At 36.1% G+C, this 5,637-nt stretch overlaps 1 pseudogene; it reads right to left on the reverse strand.

Moving 5' to 3' along the window:
* Positions 1 to 365: 365 nt before the first annotated feature.
* On the reverse strand, positions 366 to 4,807 carry LOC148802606 (uncharacterized; annotated as a pseudogene).
* Between the last annotated feature and the right edge of the window lie 830 nt (positions 4,808 to 5,637).

The following is a 5,637-nucleotide window of genomic DNA, read 5'->3' on the forward strand; positions in this document are numbered from 1 at the left end:
CATCAATACATCTTAACATGCGAATTGAGCATTTTCTTATCATGTCCATGCACTAAGCCCATCAATACATCTTATGTCATGGATTCCAAGTTTGTTCTTCAATATCCAAGCCCTTGCTCATCGTCTTGCACATAAAGATAGGTGATTATCCTTGATGAAACTTTGGACACTTCCAAAACAATCTTAGAATCTTCTAGAATAGTCTCTTTGTCATGCACTTTCATGATTAAGCCTTGTAAAGCCTCTTTCATCATCTTTGTTCTTGCCCTAGTCATTGGTCCACCGATTCCTTGCAAAGGATCTTGAGAATATTTGGGAATATTAGATTGAGCCATTTGTTCAGCACCTCGATCTCCATTATTTCCTCATTCCTCGAAAGGATTCGTCCTCGAATCACCTACATCAAACAAAGATAAATCAACAACATTAAAAGTTGCACTAACATTACCATAGTTGCTTGGAAAATCTAGCTTGTAGGCGTTATCATTGATTCATTCCAAGACTTGAAAATGTTCATCTCCTCTAAGCTGCAATTTTGATTTCCTTTGTGTAGGAAACCTCTCCTTACACATGTGCACCTAAACCCAATCTCTAGGTTCAAAAACAACCTTCAAACGTCCCTTATTAGCTTGCTTAGCATAATGCTCATTCTTCCTTTCAATGTTAGCTCGAACCTTGGCATATAAATCCTTCACAAAAACTGCCTTTTTCTGGCCATCAAGATTAATATGTTCATTGTTAGGCAAAGGTAATATATCCACAGGAGTTAAAAGATTAAAGCCATAAACAACTTCAAAAGGTGAAAAAGAAGTAGTAGAATGAACAGACCTGTTATATGCAAACTCAATATGTGGCAAACACATCTCCCATTGCCTTAAGTTTTTTTGAATGATAGCACGCAACAAGGTAGTGAGTGTCCTATTGACTACTTCAGTTTGACCATCCATTTGAGGATGTGCAACAATAGAAAACAAGAGTTTAGTTCCTAATTTATTCCATAAAGTGCGCCAAAAATGACTTAAGAACTTAACATCTTTATCACTAACAATTGTCTTAGGAAAACCATGCAAACAAACTTCTTTAAAGAACAAGTCAGCAATATGTGTTGCACCATTGGTTTTAGAATAGGCAATGAAATGAGCCATTTTACTAAACCGATCAACAACGACAAATATATTGTCCTTACCACTTTGAGACCTTGGTAACCCTAAAACAAAATCCATAGAAATATCAATCCAGGGTTGGTTAGGCACTAGTAAAGGGGTATATAATCCATGCAGTTTAACTTTAGATTTTGTTTGCTTGCACATAATACACTTATCATAAACAAATTGTACATCATGCTTCATAGTAGGCCAATAAAAATGCTCACGCAATACATCTAAAGTCTTTTGTACACTAAAGTGCCCCATCAAGCCTCCTTCATGAGTTTCTCTGACAAGTAACTCACGAATAGAACAATTAGGCTCACACAATTTATCTTTCTTAAACAAAAATCCTTCATGCCTAGAGAAATCATTAAACACACACTTATAACATGCATTCCATACTTGGCCGAAATCAGAATCATTAGCATACATGTCCTTAAGCAATTCAAAACCAAGTAACTTAGTTTGCAAAGATGAATAATGCATACTTCCTAGATAATGCATCAGCAACAACATTTTCCTTTCCATGCTTATATCTGACCACATAAGGAAACATTCATATGAACTCTAGCCACTTAGCACGCCTTTTATTAAGCTTACATTGGGATTTCAAGAACTTTAAGCTTTCATGATCAGAATGAATGATGAATTCCCTTGGCCACAAGTAATGTTGCCATGTTTGAAGAGTTCTCACTAATGCATAAAGTTCCTTGTCATAAGTAGGATAATTCAAGGCTGCCCCACTTAGTTTTTCCCTAAAATAAGCAATTGGTTTGGAATCTTGCATCAAAACAGCCCCTATTCCAATTCTAGATGCATCACATTCTACCTCAAAAGCTTTATCAAAGTTAGGAAAACACAATAAAGGTACATTAGTTAGCTTATCTTTCCAAGTTTCAAAAGCTCGACCATACACTTCATCCCACTTAAAAACAACATTCTTTTTAACAAGTTCATTCAAAGGTGTAGCAATAGAACTAAAATACTTAACAAACCTTCGATAAAATTTGCTAAACCATGAAAACTTCTTACCTCGTTCGCATTCTTAGGTGTAGGCTAGTCCCTTATTGCCTTTATCTTCTCTTCATCAACACTAATACCTTGCGAACTAACAACAAATCCAAGAAACACAACAGATCCCATGCAAAACGTGCACTTTTTAAGATTAGCATACAATTGATGCTCTCTTAACACACTAAAAACAACATGCAAGTGTTTCACATGTTCATCCAAATTTTTACTATAAACTAAAATATCATCAAAGTAAACTACCACGAATTTCCCTATGAAAGCACGCAAGACATGATTCATTAACCTCATGAATGTACTAGGTGCATTAGTTAAACCAAAAGGCATTACTAACCATTCATACAATCCATATTTAGTTTTAAATGCTGTCTTCCAATCATCTCCCTTTTTCATGCGAATTTGATAGTAGCCATTCTTTAAATCAATTTTAGAAAACAAACAAGATCCATGCAATTCATCAAGCATATCGTCTAATCTAGGGTTATGATGTCTATACTTAACTATTATTTTGCTAATGGCTCGACAGTCCACACATATTTGCCATGTTCCATCTTTCTTTGGACTAAGATGACAGGAACCAAACATGGGCTAAGACTCTCCCTTACAAAACCCTTTTGCACCAACTCATCCACTTGCCTTTGTATCTCCTTTGTTTCCTTGGGATTAACTCTATAAGTAGGTCGATTTGGTATGGCAAAACCAAGTATGAAGTTTATTTGATGCTCAATACCTCTTAAGGAAGGTAATCCATGGGAATCTCCTCAGGAAATAGGTTCTCAAACTCCTGCAATAAAGACACAACAACACTAGGCAAAGAGGGGTTTGAGTCATTAGTAGAAAAGTAAACATCCTTGTACATAAGTACAAGTAGTTTCTGCCTTGCAATCATGACACTCTTAACCTCATTTTTTTCACTCGTTCCCTTGCTTTTCTCTCATTTTTGTACACTTTTCTCCCCAATTTTCCTATCAGCCTCACTCTTTTCATTTGCACCTTTCCTCTCGGTTTTACTTGCCCTCTTTGCTTTTGCTTGTTCACTTTCTTTCTTTTTCTTTTCCTCTCGCTCACACTTTTGTTCCTCTCATTTTGCACTCTCTTGCTATCCTAATCTGATCTACATAAGCTTGCAAAGGTTTGAGAGGGGTTGGTACAATATTTTGGTTATTCATTACAAAAGAATATCGGTTTTTGTACCAATCATGTGTAACCTTCCTACCAAATTGCCATGGTCGGCCAAGAAATATATGACCAGCATGCATTGGTGCCACATCACATAGAAACTCATCCTCATATTTTCCAATTGAAAAGGAAACCAGAACTTGCTTGGTTACCCTCACTTCTCCACATTCATTCAGCCATTGCAATTTGTACGATTTAGGATGCTTTAGGGTATGCAAATTCATCTTATCTACCAACAACATACTAGCAACATTAGTACAACTTCCACTGTCAATAATCATAGTACATACCTTATCCTTCACATGGCATCTTGTGTGAAAAATATGCTTACGTTGCTACTCATCACCATCATCCTTAGGTTGTATACTTAGGGCTCTCATTGTAACCAGCAAATCACCATGCACGGGTTCTACAACTTCAACATCAGAATAATCCTCCAATGGTGGCATCTCATCTTCACTTGAGCTAGCACTTTCTATTTCTCCATTCTCCAATACGACCATAACTTTTTTGTTTGGGCATTGAGAAACAATATGCCTAAATCCTTGGCACCTAAAATGCTTAACATCACGTGACTTAGAAGAAGTTTTAGTTTCAGTTTTACCTTTATGAATAGTAACCGAATCCTTTTGCTTTGCTTCCTCCTTTGTTTTTAAGGTTGCTTTGTTGTCCTTCCAATTAGGTCTTCATGAAGAACCAGATCTGAACCCTTTTGATTTGATTTGCTTCTCCACTTTAATGGATTTGTGCAACAACTCCTCAATCTCCACATAGTGTTATAAATCCACCACATCAGCAATCTCCTTGTTCAAGCCGCTAATAAATCTAACCATTGTTGCTTCTCGGCCCTCTATGTTTGCTCTAATCATGGCTATCTCCATCTCTTTGTAATAGTCATCTACACTCATAGAACCTTGAACCAGCCCCTACAACTTTCTATGCAAATCTCTATAGTAATGGCTAGGTATAAATCTCTTGCGCATTACCAACTTCATCTCTTCCCATGACCGAATTGGCCTCTCTCCATTCTTACGCCTATTGATCACCAATTGATCCCACCATATGCTTGCATAATCTGTGAACTCCACGGCTACTGGTTTTACTTTCTTCTCCTCGGAGTAATCATGGCAATCAAATACGTGATCAACCTTTCTTTCCCACTCCAAGTATAGTTCGGGATTATTCTTTCTTTGAAAGGTCAGAATCTTCATCTTTATGCTGCCCAAATTACTATCCCTTTTGGAAAATGCCTTCTTGCCTCGTCTAGAACTTGATTCCTCCAAATCTGAACCGTATTCCTCTTCTTCCTCAAACACACGTCTTCTAGTGGACTTAGAAATAGATGGGGATTGCAAATCATCCAGCATCGCATTCAACTTTCTAAATTGTTCATTAACAGCCCTTATGAATAATTTCATGTCAATCTCGTGTGATTCTCCTTCAATACTCATGGTTATAACCTGCAAAAAACTCACTAGAAATAAAAGAATTTTGTTCCTCACCTCTCTTTGCTTCTTTTGTTTTTTTTGTTTTGCTTTTTTTTTGTTCCTCACACACTCCCTCACGTGTTTGCACTCAAATCAGATGGTTATCACAATCTCACCTCTCTTTACCCCCCCTTTTTTTTCCACTCAGGCCAGCCCTCTTTATGTTCTTAACAAAATCAAGATCAACAAATCTCAATGAGCAATTGGTTAGATGGTGGCAAATCTCAAAATCAGAACTTTAAAAACTTAGTTGGGTCTAATGGTAGAAATAAGGAAGAAAAAAATCAATTATAGGAGCCAAAAAAGTAAGAAAACTTCAAAAGGAAGCAAAAGACATGCAAAAGAAATCACTAGAATATGGAGCACGAAATTAAATTAATTTAGACACAAGAATCCTTATTTGATAAGGATTAGTACTAATGAATATAGTAAGACAGTTGTTTATGGAAAAAAAATCCCAACTCAAAAAGGATTGTTAGTCAACTAGTCAAACCCCCCAAAAAAAAAGAAATGTGATCTTGCAATTCAAGAAATCCCAGTTATGCAAGGAAAAAGATAAAAATTAGATCTACAATCTAACTCCTCCTCCTCCCTTTTTTTTGTTTTTTTTTTGAATTTGATGTTCTTTTCTATTTTTTTTTCTTCTCTTTTTTTTCTTTTTGCCAAAATAAACCCACAAACACAGAATTGACTCTATTCGAAAATACAAAAAAGTCGAATGGAAGAATTCAAATAAACTATGCAAGGACAACACAAGAAACACACAAAGATCAAAGAAAAACATAAAACAATGA

This window comes from Nelumbo nucifera, chromosome 2 (genome assembly GCF_055504915.1).
Source record: "Nelumbo nucifera cultivar China Antique chromosome 2, China Antique-T2T, whole genome shotgun sequence".
Lineage (NCBI taxonomy): Eukaryota > Viridiplantae > Streptophyta > Magnoliopsida > Proteales > Nelumbonaceae > Nelumbo > Nelumbo nucifera.